At 39.5% G+C, this 17,573-nt stretch overlaps 1 protein-coding gene and 1 pseudogene across 18 annotated transcripts in view; both read right to left on the bottom strand.

Moving 5' to 3' along the window:
* Positions 1-7,941: 7,941 nt before the first annotated feature.
* Positions 7,942-13,033, bottom strand: LOC133248741 (BTB/POZ domain-containing protein KCTD3-like; annotated as a pseudogene).
* A 1,120-nt stretch (positions 13,034-14,153) lies between these two features.
* Positions 14,154-17,573, bottom strand: part of ANO4 (anoctamin 4) — a 431,104-nt gene continuing 427,684 nt past the window's right edge. For all 18 annotated transcript variants that reach the window (XM_061417051.1, XM_061417056.1, XM_061417036.1 and 15 more), the window contains one exon: positions 14,154-14,925. The gene's annotated coding sequence lies outside the window, so the exon portion shown is untranslated. The remainder of the gene's footprint in view (positions 14,926-17,573) is intronic.

The raw sequence follows: 17,573 nt of genomic DNA, 5'->3' as shown, positions 1-17,573 counted from the left end.
GTGCGGTTAGGTTTAGTCCCACACAGTTTCTTTGTATTCTGTTGCTCAAGGAGCGTGTATCCAGGTGTAAGCGTTAGAGCACAGCAGCAAAGGATCCCAGGTCACAAGCCTGTTTCAAAGCCAGAGAGTCTCTGTGCGATCTGGGGAAACTAATGTCCCTGCTGGGAAAACAATAGCTGGACTTGAGTGGGTTTAAATTTTTCATGGATTGTGTGAAGTTGAGGTTTTACACTTAGCTCTTTCATGTTGAAATTTACATACAGGAAAGTGAGTTAACATTGCATCCTGTAAGCACTAAACACTTGACTGTAGGCATCATACACTGTTAGGTGCTGGAGAAAGTGAAGGTGGGGTTCTTTCTTTTATCACTTACAAGCTATCTGAGGATATAAGACAGATATTCATGCACTGATGGAGGAATAAAACATGGGAAAGAGTCCGAACGAGTAAGGCATATTCTCCAGCAGGAGGCTTCTCGGGGGAAGGAATCCCAGTGGACAGGACTAGATGAGAGGCACACTGAAAAGTTGAAGTCCAAGCTGGACCTTAAAACTAGAGATGATAGGAAAAGGCAAAGAGGAAAGTAAATATGTTTTTCCAGGGTGTATGGTGCCTGAAGGAAGGTATAAGTAATGCTTTGGGAAGAGTGAGGAAATCTGCTTTTCCCGGGGAGTTGAGGAGATCTTGGCTAGCAGGGAGGTTGGTACTAAGATAAAGAAACATTGTACAGGTAAAGGGGCTGGTTTGAAGGAGCAGAATGTAGAATTAGGACTTTTACCAGATCTTCTCTTTGAATCCAGGCCTAGTAGGTGTATTTGCTATATTCTTAATCTGCCTCTACAATACACTAGCGCTTCGTTAGTGGCTCAGATGGTAAAGAATCCACCTGCAATGCAGGAGACCAGGTTCGATCCCTGGGTTGGGATGATCCCTTGGAGAAGGGAATGGCAACACACTCCAGCATTCTTGCCTGGGAGAATTCCATGGACAGAGGAGTGTGGTTGCAAAGAGTCGGAGGTGACTGAGCAACTAATATTTCCACCATGCATGAGACAATATAATGTAATAAGTAGTAATAGAGTAATAAATCATCAAAAGAAGGATAAATTTCAGTTTCCTTTAGCTAAGAACCCCTGGAAAGTGTATTTATAGAACAGTTATATAGAAATTTATTTCTAGAGAGATTCCATTGAAAAATTCAGCTAAAATAAACTTTAGTCAGTTCCAAGATTAATGCCCACTGTTAACTATTAATGGATAACTTTATATCCACACAGTCTAGATTTTAATGAAGATTGTAGTGTTGAAGTTGTGTATTTCCAATATTCTAGTCTTATGAAGACTCATAAGATTATATATATTAGAAAATCCTCAAATTATGGCATACTCATTATACATGATATTTAAAATCATTCTCCACCAACCCTGGGAAACAGAATTCATCAGAAATATATGCTAATCTTTTGTTGGCTATATTGTTTCTGCATCTATTCATCCAATAAATACTTGATTTTTCTTTTTTCTTTTCCCAGTTTTATTGAGATATAATTAACATACTGTGCTATGTAAGTTTAAGATGTATGGCATAATGATTTGACTGCGTATTGTAAAATGATTATCAATATACACTAACATTCATTATTTCATGTAAATATAAAAGAAGAAAAAAAGTTTTTTTTCCCTTGTGAGACTTCTTGGGATCTATTTTGAAATATGCCATTCAGCAGTGTTAACTATAGCCATCATGTTGTGCAGTATATCCCTAACATTAATACTTATTTAACTTTTCTTGAGCTATAATTGACATATACATTGGCTTCATGTATGCCACATAATACTTTGGTATTTCTATATATTACATTGATATATAGAGTGCATTAGTAAGTGATGTGTATATTAATAAGTGATGACCACAGTATGCCTCATTAAGATCCATCACAGTTTGTTATCAGTTTATTTTTCTTTTGATGAGAACTTTAAGATCTATTCTCTTAACAAATATACAGAACAGTATTATTAGGTGTAATCACCATGCTGTACATTATATGTCCATGAGTTATTTATTTATAACTAGATGTTTGTAACTTTTGAGTAAATACTCTTGCCTGGAAAATCCCATGGATGGAGGAGTGTTGTAGGCTACAGTCCATGGGGTCACAAAGAGTTGGACACGACTGAGCGACACCACTTTCACTTTCCCATATCACCTATTCCCTGCCCCCACCCCTGGCTGCCACCAATTTGTTCTCTGTGTATGTATTCTGTTGTTTAGTCACTAAGTAATGTCTGACTCTTTTGCAACCCTTTGGACTATAGCCCACCAAGATCCTCTGTCCATGGAATTTCCTAGGCAAGAATACTGGAGTGGGTTGTCATTTCCTACTCTGGAGGGTCTTGCTGACCCAGGGATTGAATCCATGTGTCCTGCATTGGTAGGTGGATTATTTACCGATGAGCCACCAGGGAAGCCCATATGTATTCTTGTAATTGGCTGCCTATGTGTTAGTCCCTGTGACGAGTGAGTCTGAGCATGTGAGCCCTCTGAATCATTTATCAGTTTGCTATGCTCTTTTTTAAAAAGTTTTTTTTTTTTTTTAACTATTTTTGGCTCCACTGGGTCTTTGTTGCTTGCATACAGGCTTTCTCTAGTTGTGGCGAGCATGGGCTACTCCTTTGTTGCAGAGCACAGGCGCTTGGGCTTTGGCAGTTGTGGCACATAGGCTCATCCTCCCCGAGAAAAGTGGGATTCTCCAGGACGAGGGATTGAACCCATGTCCCCTGCACCAGCAGTCAGACTCCGAACCAGTGGACCACCAGGGAAGTTCTGCTATGCTCTTAAGGATGTGAGTCCTGTTGGTTTTGAAAGCGAGATGTTTCATCCCTCAGGTGCAGGTCTTAAAAGTTGTGGTACCTGATGTGGGGTTGAGACTCCTTCCTTCTCAGGGAGAAGGTCCTGGTTTTGAATTCTGACTACAGATTGTCGCACTGGGGATGGGGTTTCTGGTGAGATTGCATCTCAGCCTCTTCTACCCACTTTGTGGGGTTTTTTCCTTCTTTTTCCCTATGTGTAGGAGTTGCTCACCTAGTTTTAGGTTTTGTTGTTGTTTTTTCCAGAAGAAATTGTTCCGTATTTAGCTGTAGATTTGGTGTGTCTATTGGAGGAGATGAGTTCTGGGACTTCGTACATTACGATCTTGAACTGGCCATATTGCTATAATTTTATAATATAGCTTGAAATCAGGAAATGTGATGCCCCTTTCTACATTCTTTTTTGTTAGGAATTCTTTACCTATTCAGGGTCTTTTGTGGTTCCATATAAATGTTAAGATTGTTTTTTCTACTTCTTTAAAAAAAATGCCATTAATGTCTTGACAGGGATTGCATTAAGTCTATACATGACTTAATTGATGTTTAAAAATATTCATGTTAGCTAGTTTGACTGCACTGGGTCTTCATTGCTTTCTGTAGCTGTGGTGAGTGGGGACTACCCTCTAGTTGCCACGTTCAGGCTTCTCATTGCGGTGGCTTCTCGCTGAGGAACGTGGGGCTTAGGTGCAAAGGCCTCAGTAGTTGTGGCTTGTGATCTTCGTTGCCTAGAGCTTGTGGAATCTTCCTGGGCCAGGGATAGAACCTGTGTCCCCTGCACTGGCACGCAGATTCTTAGCCACTGGAGGTCATTTAAATATGGACATTTAAACATATGAAATTTTCTAGTCCTTGAACAAGGATTCCATTTTTGTTGCCTTTGGTTTCTTTCATCAATATCTTATAATTTTCAGTGTGGAGGTTTTTCACCTCTTTAGTTAAATTTATTTTTTAAGTATCTTATTTTTCTTGCCATTTTAGGTGGCATAGTTTTATTTCCTTTTCAGATAATCTGTATAATGTATAGAAAAACTTTGGGTTTTGTATGTTAATTTTTTGTCAGGCAACTTTCCTGAATTCAGTGATTAGATATAAGTTGTTTTTTTTTTTTTTTTTGGTGGAGTCTTCAAGATTTCTGTATATTAAATCATGTCATCTGTAAATAGAGACCATTTTACTTCTTCCTTTCCAATTTTGATGCCATTTATTTATTTATTTTCTTGCTATTTGCTCTAGCTGGGACTTCCAGTACTATATTGAATGGGATTGGAAATAACAGGCACCCTTGTCTTTTCCTGATCTCAGAGGAAAAGCTTTTAACTTTTCATCATTAAGTATGATGTTTGCTGTGGCCTTGTCGTATATGAACTTTATTATATTGATACATAAATCTGTTTATAATTTGTTAAATGGATGTTGAATTTTGTTAAGTGCTTTTTATGTATCTATTAAGATGATTATATAATTATTTCTTTCTATTAATGTGATGTTTCCCATTTATTGATTTGTGTAAGTTGAACCATCCTTGTAGTTCAAAGATAAATCCTACGTGATCATGGTGAATGATCCTTTTATTGTGCTACTGAATTTGGTTTGAAACTATTTTGTTGAAGACTTTTGTAATTATATTCATCAGGGACATTGTCCTATGTTTTATTTTCTTGTGGTGTTCTCATCTCAGAGAAGGAAATGGCACCCCACTCCAGTACTCTTGCCTGGAGAATCCCATGGAGGGAGGAGCCTGGAAGGCTTCAGTCCATGGGGTCGCTGAGGGTCGGACATGACTGAGCGACTTCACTTTCACTTTTCATTTTCATGCATTGGAGAAGGAAATGGCAACCCACTCCAGTGTTCTTGCCTGGAGAATCCCAGGGAGTCTGGTAGGCTGCTGTCTATGGGGTCACACAGAGTCGGACACGACTGAAGCGACTTAGCAGCAGCAGCAGTGTGTCCTCCTCTGGCTTTGACATTGGGTCCATGCTGGCTTCCTAAAATGAGTGTTCTCTACTCTTTGACTTTTTGGAAGTGTTTAATAAAGATTGGCATTAATTCTTACTTAACTGTCTAGTAAAATTCACCAGTGAGGCCATCTGGTCCTAGAATTTTCTTCATCAGGAGACTTTTGATTACTGATTTAGTCTCTTTACTATTAATCGGTCTGTTCACATATTCTGTCTCTTCCTAATTCAGTCTTGATAGGTTGTATGTTTCTAGGAATTTTTCCATTTTTTTCTAGGTTGTCTAATTTGTTGGCATATAGATGTTCACAGTAGAAAATGAGACATTACAACTGGTACTACAAAAATGCAAAGATCATAAGAAATGATCATAATTTAATAAGAAATGATCTTTGTATTTTTGTAGTACCAGTTGTAAAGTCTCATTTTCATTTATGATTTCGTTGATTTGTTTCCTATTTTTTCTTTGATTAAAGTTTTCTCAATTTTCTCTTTCAAAGAGCCAACTGTTCTTTTCTATTGTTTTCCTGTTCTATATTTTATTTCTACTCTAATCTTATTTCCTTCCTTCTGTCAGTTTTGGGCTCAGTGTGGTCGTCTCTTTCTAGTTCTTGTAGGCATAGAGGTAGGTTGTTTTAAGGTTTTTCTTTACTAATGTAGGCATTTATTTCTGTAATCTTTCCTCTTAGAAAAGCTTTTGTTGAATCACATAAGTTTTGGTACACTGTTTCCATTTCAAGATATTTTTATTATTTCCCATTTAATGTCTTCTTTGATCCCTTGGTTATTCAGGAGAGTGTTGTTTGATTTCTCTATATTTGTGAAGTTTTCAGTTTCCTATTACTGATTTCTAGTTTCATCTCATTGTGATCAGAAAAGATACTTGGTATGATTTCAATCTCTTTGAATTTGCTAAGATTTGTTTTGTGACCTAAAATAATGATATACAAAGAAAATGTTCACATTCACTTGAGAAGATTGAGCGTTGCTGTTGTCAGAATATTCTGTGTGTTAAGTTAGTTTGGACTACAGTATTGTTAAAACCTATTGGTTCCTTATTGACTCTGTCTGGATGATCTGTCTTATTGAGAGTGGGGTATTAAAGTCCCCAATTATTGTTATGTTGCTGTTTATTTCTTCTTTCAGCTCTGTTAGTTTTTGGTTTACAGTTTTAGGTGCTCTGATATTGGGTACAAATATTTATGATTGTTAAATCTTCTTGATAGGTTGGCCCTTTTTTCATTATGTGATGATTTTTGCCTCATAACCATTTTCAATTTAAAATATATTTTTTCTCTGATAGAGCTACCTTTTTTTTTAACTCTTAATTTGCTAAAATCTTTTTCCATATCTTCACTCTCAATTTCTGTGTGTCTGTGTGTCTTTAAGACTAAATGAGTCTCTTTATCATGGTGTGCGGAGAAAGCAATGGCACCCCACTCCAGTACTCTTGCCTGGAAAATCCCATGGATGGAGGAGCCTGGAGGGCTGCAGTCCATGGGGTTGCTGAGGGTCAGACACGACTGATCGACTTCACTTTCACTTTTCACTTTCATGCATTGGAGAAGGAAATGGCAACCCACTCCAGTGTTCTTGCCTGGAGACTCCCAGGGACGGGGGAGCCTGGTGGGCTGCCATCTGTGGGGTCGCACAGAGTCGGAGACGACTGAAGTGACTTAGCAGCAGTATCATGGTGTGAATGTGATTACTATAGGCTCTTCCTTTGTGGTTATCATGAGGCTTGAATATAAAATTAAAAAATTGTACCACAACTTTATACTTTGCCTCTCACATTTTAGGTTATTGATGTTACAGTTTATGTGCTTTTTATGTTTTGTATCAAATAACAGGTTATTGTGGTCATTTTCTTTTTTCTTTTTACTACATTTGTTTTTTAATTTTTAAACTAGAGTTGCAAATAAATTATGGACCACCATTACTATATTATAGAATCTTTCTTTGACTTTATATTTAACATTATCAGTGAGTTTAATGCTACTTTCTTATGTTTTTATAATGTTGATTAGTGTCCTTTTACCGCCACATAAAGAACTCCCTTTAGAATTTGTTTGTTTTTTTTATTTTGTTTTAAGCTTTTTAAAGAGTTTATTTTGACTTGACCCACTTATATTTCTCAGAATGGGAATATGTACATTATTTAACAATAAATGCTTAATGCTTTAAATTTACAATTATCTACAGAAACTTGGAAATCATTCTAATTAAATGGGGAAAAAGTACAATTTTTCTGTTCTTATAATTCAAAATATATTTAACATTTCTGCCGCAGCCAAAACCTTTAACCAAAAATTCAGAACTTCAATCTCTTAAGCTTAACAAAATGGCTACATTCTAATTTATCTTGATTATTAACACAGGAAAAAATGACGGTGGCTGTAAAGTAAGGCAGACTAGCAACTAGTACAGTGTTCTTTCTGGGCACTCAAAGCTGTCTTTATTATTTTTACTTCATTTGTTCAAGCACAGACAATTGCTCTAACTTTTAAGAATGTTTAAATGAACTTTTGACATTTAATATTGGTGATGTTTGCTAACATTTAAGAATTTCAGTAATGAGACTCAGAAAATGACCACAATTAAAATTATCTTAAAGGACTTACTGACACACCAAGCAATTTAACAGTGTTTTGGAATTACATGGTGTTTTTTTCATAAACATAGCACCTTATTAAATACCTGGTAAACCACTTTGCCATCACAATAAGGGTTGGGAGACTAAGTTCCAAAGGGAATTTTTTAATTTACCTAGTCAATATTAGGAATGCTAACTGTTGGTTTCCACACTCTAAGGGGATGCTTGTCTACATGGAATCATCTTTTTAAGACATAGTATGTTCTAAAGTAGATTGACATTGAAATAGACTCCTGCTTTACAAATAATCTATTAAATGTGCCTGTAAAACTAAAAAAATTTCCCAAAAGATTGGAAGAAATATGGTTATTTTATCTCCTTACCCCAGGTATTTCTGATAAAAAGATACAAAGTGAAGTCCAATCTTAATTTGTAAAGTTTTGATGTAAAAGCTAATGTATTGCAATCCAGTAAAGTTTAACTCTTGTCCGAATTAATGTAACAGCTACTCACTTTGCTGAGTTTTCACAAGCTGTACTCTTGACCTGAAGAATCACTTTTTTGTGCTGAGGAGATAGAGTGACCTCTGTAGGAGGTGGGGGTGCAGTACCAGGTGAGTCAGCTCCTCCATCAGACATACTTGGTGATGATGCCAGGTGGGGGACTTTCTTCCTTCCAAGGAATCCTCCTCCTTCAAATCCTTTCTTCTATAACTGTTTTCATTTTCATCTTCTGATGACCTTTTCTTGGATTCTAGAAAATCTTTGGCTATTTTATACACCTCCACTCCCCTATCTGAGCCTCTCAAACTTTTAAATTTCTGTTCCATGAGATTTTCTCTTAGATACATTCCATTACCCTTTTGCCTGCTTTACTTCAGCTTGTATTGGACCCAAATTACTATTTTTAGGGACAATGCTTTCTATATTTCTGTTGAATTTTACAGTGTGGAAGTCCCTGTAACTGTGAAAGCTCTCAGTCCTCCTTGCTCTTGCTTACAAAGGACTTTCTCTGGTAAGGTCTCATGGAACTATAAGTAACTGCTTCATGGATGGTTTCATGGTACTGGAGCTGAAGACTAGAATCTGATATCCAAAGATGGCTATGCTGAACCACAGAAGTTGCCAGACTGATCTTAGGAGTAGCACAGTGATCACACTGATCCATTCTTTTGAGCCAATCTTCAGTTAGACCGCCTACATCCTTATCCTCACTTTTGTTAACCGTATCCATGTTAGTGGTCAGATCCCACACCTGAATGAGGCCGTTTGTGTGACCTGTGAATAAGTAGCACCTTGGCCTTGGGTCCATCCTACTGGAGAGCTCACATTCTCTCACTGTAAATGAGGAGATTGCAGTACTGTTAACAGCTTGGATTTCACAGATTCTTTTTCCAGTATGTGAGTCTTACAAGTTTACAAGTCTTACAGTTTGTTAGTGAACAACTTTCTGGATAAGTACCTGTTGATCATTTCACTCTCTAAAATACTCTATATTGTTTCCAGAGGAAGAGCTTCCATGGCTTTCTGTCTCCTCCAGAGACAGTATCTTGAATGATGTCCCTTTAGCATTTCTTATAAGGCAAGCCTAGTGCTTATGAACTCCCTCAGCTTTTGTTTGTTTGGGAAAGTCTTTATCCATTACTTAAGGGCAGCTCTTCCAGGTAGAGAATTCTCAGCTGACAGTTTTTTCTTTCAATGTTTTGAATATATCATTCCATTCTCTCCTGGCCTTCAAAGCTTCTGTAGGAAAAGCTGCTGACGTTATGAGTGTTCTTTTGTGTGTAGCTCCACTCTTTTCTTCCACTGCATTCAAACTTCTTTTTAGCTTTCACTTTGACAATTTAATTATAATGTGTCTTGGTGTAGCCCTACTTGGGTTCACCTATGTGGGGACTTTTGGGCCTCATGAATTTGGGCATTCATTTCTTTCCCAAGATTGGGGAAGTTTTTAGTCATTATTGCTTTAAATATGCTTTCTTTCCCTTTCTCTTCTTCTGAAATTCCCATAGTGCCAATATTGTTTCCTTCAATTGTGTCCTATAAGTTACATATCCTTTCTTCACTCTTTACATTCTTTGTTTTCTATTTGCTTCTCTGACTGGATTATTTCAAATGTTCTGTCTTCTAGGTCTTCTGCTGGATCAAGTCTGTTGACTTTTGAGTCAACAGTTTTTGACAGTTTGACTTTTTAGTCATTGAGTTCAATCATTGTAATTTTTAGCTCTAGGATTTCTATCTGGCTTTTTGATGGTTTCTATTTGTTGAACTTATTTTGTTTGTCATTGCTTTCCTGATTGTTTATTTGTCTGCTGTGTCTTATAGTTCACTAAATTTCTTTAGGAGGATCATTCTAAATTCCTTGTCTGACAATTCATATACCTCCCTTCTTTTAGGTTCAGTTATTGGAACTTTATATCCTTTTGTGTCACATTTACACTTTTACCTGATTTTTTTTTTTGATCCTTGATTCCTTATGTTGACATCTGTGCATTTTAGTAAAAAGTCTCTAATTCCAGACTTTTAAAATTTACTTTGGCACAGTTCTTTACTGGTTGGCTCATTTTGGGTTTCTGGACATGTTTGATGGTAATATTTTTGGACAGGTGGGACTTGCCATGAGGGTGTATTTTCAGATGAGTCCACTGTTCAGGCTGGGGTCTGGGGTGGTGTTAGATAGGACTTTTGGCTCTGTTCCCTTCCTAGGTAAGGCAGTAGGATGGGCTCCAAGGTTACCTGAGTTCTCTGGTCAGACTTACTAGATAACTGGAACAGGATACTATTCTCCACAGGAGGCAGAACTATGAATTAGCTTCCTTTCCTCAGTAGGGCAGCAAGACAGGCTCCAGGGTCTGCATAACTCATCGTTTGGGGATCTGAATCAGGCAGTTATGTGCACTGAATTATATGGCCAGATGAGGTCACTGGTTTTGCCCTGCAGACTGAAAAGCCACAGCCTGTGTTCTCTCTTCAAGCGTCACTGTAAGCAAGGTTGTTGGGTGGGCTGTACAGCTTCCAGTCTGCTCTGGTTAGCTTTCTGGCTGGGCAAGCTGAATGCTGTGTATAGCAATGGGAGGGCAACAAATCAGTTTCCTGCCCAGGTAGAACAGGAGAATCATCTCCAAGGCTGGCAAGGCTCTTTGTGCTCTTGTCTCAAGTCAACCCATTCTCCAAGTTCCCTGGCCAAACAGGGCCACTGGCTTTGCTTTGCAGCCTATCATCTCTGCCTGCCATACTCTCTACTTGAGTGTTGCTGAGCTATGCAGCTTCCAGGTGTTTTGGCCAGGTGGGCCAGGAGGTACAGTTACCAATTGATAAAGGGGTGGTTTAACTCCTCTGCCTGGGTGAAATGGAAAGGTCAACTCCAAGCTCTTCTCAGGTGTTCTGGATCAGGCTTTCGGGTTGGGAGAGGCCAGATGGTATACTCAGTAATGGATGGGTGTATGAATTAGTTTCCCTGCTTTGATGGAGCCCAGAACACACCCACGCCCGGCAAGATTCTTTGTGGTTTTGACTGAATCTGACTTGGTCCTTCCAAGAACCCTGGCCCTATACTGAAAGACTTTGCTTTGCAGTGATCATAACAGCCTGCCATTCTCTGCTCAAGCAGAGCTACGTAGCTCTGTATTCCTGAGCTGTGTAGCTTCCAGGCTTTCTGGTCAGGGGGTACTTGGAACTGCACTCAGCAGTGGGTTGGGCTATGACTCAGCTCCTCTGCTGCAGACCAGACTCTAGGGATAGCAAGGCTCTTCATTTGAGGATCTGAATCAGGCAGACTTGCATCCCTTAGGTTTTCCTGGTCATAGGTTGTCCCTGATTGGGACAACTAGTTGGACCCTGCAAGTAGGAACTTGGGTCTGCCAAGATACAAATGCTGGTTCTTGCAAGCCCCTACCCCTTCTCCATCATAATCATAATTTCAGTGATCAAGTCCCACAGATTTCCCCACCATTTCTGTGGAATGAGACCAGACTGGGGCTACCAAGAAGTGACCCACAACACTGTGGAGGCTAGAGGTTCACTCTAGACTCTCGTTTCCCAATAGAGAAATGCTAGGCTCCAGGGAAGACCTCTTAATGGGGTGCTGTGCTGCCCTGGGGGAAGGGCAATGTGGTCAGCATGTGGCCATTCTTCTTACCCTCCTAATTTCATGTCTTGATCTCCAAGGTGTGAGGGAGGTGCTTCAACCTCACCTCTATGTTCTAGGATTTTCTTTCTCTTTAAATTTTTATTTTAGAGTGTAATTAACAATGTTGTGTTAGTTTCAGGTGTACAGCAAAGTGATTCAGTTATACGTATACATGTGTCTATTTTTTTCAAATTCTTTTCCCATTTAGGTTATTACAGAATGCTGAGAGTTCCCTGCCACTATACTGCAGGTCTTTATTATCTATTTTAAATATAGCAGTGTCTACATGTCAATCCCCAACTCCCAATCTATCCCTCCCTACCACCCTCCTGTCTTGGGAACTATTAGTTTCTTCTCTAAGCCTATGTATGAGTCTGTTTCTTTTTTTAAAAATTGTATTGGAGTATAGTTGATTTACAACATCGTATTCATATCTGTTTTGTAAATAAGTTCATTTGTTTTTAAAAGATTTTGAATGTAAGCAACATCATATGATATTTGTCTTTGTCTTTGACTTACTGCACTTAGTGTGATCATCTCCAGGTCCATCCATGTTGCTGCAAATGGCATTATTTCATTCTTTTTAATGGATGAGTAATACTCCATTATATATATGTACCACATCTTTATCCATTCATTGGTCAATGGACATTTAGGTTGCTTCCATGTCTTGGCTACTGTAAACAGCACTACAGTGAACTGGGGTGCATGTATCCTTTCGAACCAAGTTTTCTCCGGATATATGCCCAGGAGTGGGATTGCTGGATCATACGGTAGTTTTTAGTTTTTTAAGGAACCTGCATACTCTCACCAGTCTTGGTCCCTGTGGTGTGGAGGAGATGCTTCAGTCCCACTCCCATGCTCTAGGCTTTTCTTAGTGGTGTCTTACCCATAAATAATTGTTAGTTTCTTTCTTGGGAGGGAGAGGGAAGTCAGAAACTACCTATGTCATTATGTCACTCCTAACACTTGATTTCTTACAAAGTCCCTCGGAAATTCCCCTCTACCACCTTCTTCACCTTTCTGCCTCTACAAACTTACAAACATCTTAAGATGTTCACTATGTCTTCCTTGTACCCAAAACAGGAAAGATGAAAAAGTGCATTCACTGTGCTGGTAGAAAAAAATGAAGGGAGAGATGGGAGGAGGAAAGAGAAGAGGTTTTATGTTAGAAACATTATCAAGAATTGTGATTGCCAGAGGCACTTGCAATAGCAAAGGCAGAATTCCGTGGGGGAAAATATATTTCTGGCCAGAGAGTCTGAAGTTCAGTCTATGCTCAGACCAGGTATAAACTGGTACTTACCAAATGTTACTTCCTTATCCTGACCAGTGTGTTGCATGGTCCTCTATGTAGTTCTGAATATTCACGGCCCATTGCAAACCCAAGAAGTTGTTCAGTTCCTTTCCCTGCCCCCACCACTCTTCCTGTTCCACGGAACAGGAGAGAAGTTATGACTAGGTCAAAAGCAGGGACCCATTGGGCCATGATGCTCAAGGTAGAGCTTTAGGCATAACAAGCAAAAGCCGCAGGACTGGGTCAGTAGAGCAAGTTGTCTGTTTGGAGCATCTCTTATATTTCATCTTTTGAGACTTTCCATGGAAATTCCTCTGGCCAACATGTGAAATATTTCAGACTTCTTAACCATGATTGAAAACTCTGCCAGTGGCCTCTTGTTTTCAGTTCCCATACATATCCTTAGTTTAGGCTCTGCTAGGGTTAGTACAGTTGACTTTTGAATAATGCAGAGGCTGTGGGCGCCAATCTCTGTCCAGTCAGAAATCTGGATATTACTATACTGATGGCCCTCTATGTCCATGGTTCATGGATCCAACCAATAGCAGATACTAGAGTACTATATTGTATATTTATTGAAAAAAAAATCTGCTTATAAATGAACCCTCACAGTTTAAACCTGTGGTGTTGAAGGGTTAACTGCATTTCACTCCCAGCAACAGCAGGTCAGAAGGAATACTAAAAAGATAAAACTACTAAATGGCTGAAGTTCTAGCCTGCCCAAAGCCACGCTGACCAACTGTCCCCATTTAAGGGAACATTTAAGGATCTTGGGACTCCATCAGCTCAGGATTCCACAGCCAGAATGAGACAATGTTGATGGATGAGGTGCACTCCCATTTCCCTGACTGGCACAGCAAGGTGATATAATAATTCAAGGTCAGGTTCTGCAATCTCTGGAAGAAGAGTAATTATAACAACAAGCATTGCTTAGAAGTGCACTCCTCAACCTGCCCCTCATGGCCCATCCAGACAGACAGTCCCTTTGCTAGGATTAGCAGAGCATACTAGCGGGCAGGATAATCAAAAGCATTGTGTGTATCACTGGTTGTATTCCATATTTCCTCCACAAAGTATGTCGGTGGCATTTTATGTCCTCTTCTGAGTAATTTCTAATTAGTCAGCTGGGTACCCTAAGAAGGCAGCATCAAGAAAGATAGAAAAGGGGCCTTAGGAAGAAAAATGCAGTCTCTCTGAAGGATGAAGTCATTTTTCAGGAGTGTTTGGGAGTGACAGACTGTCTTTAAAGATGACACTATGATTCCTCTTATTCTGTGAGAAGAAACGACAACAAAATTTCAGAAGACCCAGCTAAAAATATTCCATGTGCATAAATTTATTTTAAATTTTATTGCATCACATTATACAAGCATTAAACATGGCTTCACGTTGATGACTATTTAAATGTGAAAATCTGTCATTCATGTCAGTACCTTTTGGCTATTTACAATTAAGGAAGTTCTATGTACTTTATATATCTCTGTATTTGTATGTACATATGTAAGAATATATGACTATACATATGTACACACAGAAATACATCTATGGCCATACACATAGCTATAGATATGTCATATATAATAATCTCCTCAGAAAGATCTGAAATTAAAAAAAGAAAAAGTTGTAAACAGGGTCTTGTTTGTGTTGTTTGATGACACGGAATTAGGACCATATGATGACATTCTAGGAATGTGTCCAGGTGTCCGAATACCCTTTTTAGCCCAGTGTCTGTAAAATTCACATGGGTTAGAATGCAAAAAAGATAGCAAACAGGCTGAAAAACAGGCCCAGTATACAAGTTCCCCTTGGTTTTAAAAACTTGAGAATGTAACTGCCCATGATGTGCATGCTTGCTTGGTCAAGAATGGTCTGTGGATAGATAGCATTTGTGTGCCGGGCTGCAATGTGACTTCACAGCAGCGTGGTTTCCCAGGCAGTCCTTTCAGGGTGCTGACCCCTCTGCTGCTGCCGACCTCGGCGACATGCACTGCGGTTGCATTATAGTCATTCACTTGAATGTGCTTTTGCACAGCCGGGAGAAGTAAACAAGTATTCAGGTCCTAGGCCTGGAAATGAACGATTATCTGGAAAAAAAGGAGAAAGTATTAAGATTCTAAGTATACATGATGGCTGAAAGGACAGAATGTGCAATGGTCTATACTTGTTAGCATGAAATCAAAGATATTCAAGGAATCTATAATCCTGAACGAAGTCAGGTAGGGTATAAACATTACTGTGCCCACTTTACAGATGAACAGATGGAGGCACAGTCTGGAGGAAGGTGGCTTCCTGCCAACTGTTGGGAAAACAGAGACAAAGACTACGCTTTTAAGAAAAATTGAGAAATGGCCTCTTTGGGGAGAAAGCAAATCAAATGATGAGGCCAGAAGGAACTCCCAGCTCCCAAGTGTGAAGGGCCCTGCAGTGCAGAGTTGTCCTGGGGTGTGAGGTGGGGATAATGCACAGCAGCACCTTGGTCTCTGGGCCCTGGAGCAGTTCTCTTCCCTAATATCTGCCTCCTACTCCAACTCAAGATGTCTGGATGGTCAGCCTTTCTCCTCTGAGAGCTGACCAGAGCCAGAGAAACGGTGGTCAAAATGGTGCGTGGGCCAGGGGGTTGGAGCAAATTATAGAATCCCAGAAGGTTAAAGCCAGATAGGCTTTTAAAGGATTGTTTAATCCAACTCCTTTTTTCTTGCAAATGTGGAAACTGAATCCACAGGAATTCTCCAACTCAGGCCAGACAGAGAATGGAAAAGCCAGATCTGCAATCCACGGGACTAGAACACGGTGCTCAGCCACAGTGCAAATCCCATATAGTATTCTAGAGCACTTTGTTTTGTACATGTCTCACGTATTTGGCCTTATTTGAGCTGTATATTAGTTCCACCAAATAAGCAGACTCAGAAAAATGTAATTTTCCTGAACTCACATAGCCAAATGACAGCTGGGGAAAATGGCAAAATTACTAAGTAGCAAAACATCTCTTGCCTTTAGTGAAGTCAAGGGCTACTCTTGGAATTGAGGGCAGAACCAGTGTTCCCCATCTATGTTGCTGTTATTCAGTTGCTCAGTTTTGTCCGACTCTTTGTGACCCCTTGGACCGCAGCACGCCAGGCTTGTCCTTTACCGTCTCCTAGAGCTTGCTCGAACTCATGTCTATTGAGTTGGTGATGCCATCCAACCATCTCGCCCTCTGTTGTTCCCTTTGCCTCCTGCCTTCAATCTTTCCCAGCATCAGGGTCTTTTCTAATGAGTCAGTTCTTCGCACCAGGTGGCCAAAGTATTGGAGTTTCAGCATCAGTCCTTCCAATGAATATTCAGGACTGATTTCCTTTAGGATTGACTGGTTTGATCTCCTTGCAGTCCAAGGGACTCTCAAGAGTCTTCTCCAACACCACAGTTCAAAAGCATCAGTTCTTCAGCACTTAGCTTTCTTTATGGTCCAACTCTCACATCCATACATGACTACTGGAAAAATCATAGCTTTGACTAGATGGACTTTTGTTGGCAAAGTAATGTCTCTGCTTTTTAATATGCTGTCTTGGTTGGTCATAGCTTTTCTTCCAAGGAGCAGTCCTCTATTAATTTCATGGCTGTGGTCACTGCCCACAGTGATTTTGGAGCCCCCCAAAATAAGTCACCTTTTCCACTCCTGTGGCCACTGCTGAGTTTTCCAAATTTGCTGGCATATTGAATGTAGCACTTTAATAGAATCATCTTTTTGGATTTGAAATAGCTCAGCTGGAATTCCATCATCTCCACTAGCTTTATTCATAGCGATGCTTCCTAAGGCCCATTTGACTTCACATTCCAGAACGTCTGGCTCTAGGTGAGTGATCACACCATCGTGATTATCTGGGTCGTGAAGATCTTTTTTGCATAGTTCTTCTGTGTATTCTTGCCACCTCTTCTTAATAGCTTCTGCTTTTGTTAGGTCCATACCATTTCTGTCCTTTATTGTACCCATCTTTGCATGAAATGTCCCCTTGGTATCTCTAATTTTCTTGAGATCTCTAGTCTTTCCCATTCTGTTGTTTCCCTCTATTTCTCTGCATTGTTCACTGAGGAAGGCTTTTTTTTTTTTTTTTAAATCTCTCCTTGCTATTCTTTGGAACTCTGCATTCGGATGGGTATATCTTTCCTTTTCTCCTTTGCCTTTTGCATCTCTTCTTTTCTCAGCTATTTGTAAGGCCTCCTCAGACAGCCATTTTGCCTTTCTTTTTCTTGGGGGTGGTTCTGAGCACCATCAGCATCCATGTACCTCTACTACCCTGTGGCCTGGGGCTAGGGGCATTCCCCCAGGTCCACTGTCACACCTGACTCACAATGAACTCCTGGACTACTAGTACAGATCTGCATTGACAGAACTTTACTAATTCAACAACAAACATTCTGCAGATATCGGCTATATTTTTACCTATGTGAAAAGTAAAAAAACATACTTTTTCCTGTTTATTTCATTTTTCTTTTGGAAGCCAAATTTTCAAGGTTAGTCTCCAAACAAGTGGAGAGAGAAAGGAAGGCAAAACAAATGCTGCAACATTAGCTTCACAGAGTATCAGAACTGAGGGCTCATCTTATCATTGAAGAAATTGAGCCCAGCAAAGCAAAGTGACTTTTCCAAGGACACACAGATAGTAATTGCCTTGCCAGAAAGGTAAGATATGTGGGAACATCATGGAACTTTAAGTGTAATGCACCTGACCTTTAAAAATGCACATTTAACTAA

Source organism: Bos javanicus, chromosome 5 (genome assembly GCF_032452875.1).
Source record: "Bos javanicus breed banteng chromosome 5, ARS-OSU_banteng_1.0, whole genome shotgun sequence".
In the NCBI taxonomy this organism is placed as follows: Eukaryota; Metazoa; Chordata; class Mammalia; order Artiodactyla; family Bovidae; genus Bos; species Bos javanicus.
The sequence above is the reverse complement of the archived record's forward strand: the minus strand, read 5'-3'. Positions and strand labels throughout refer to the sequence as shown.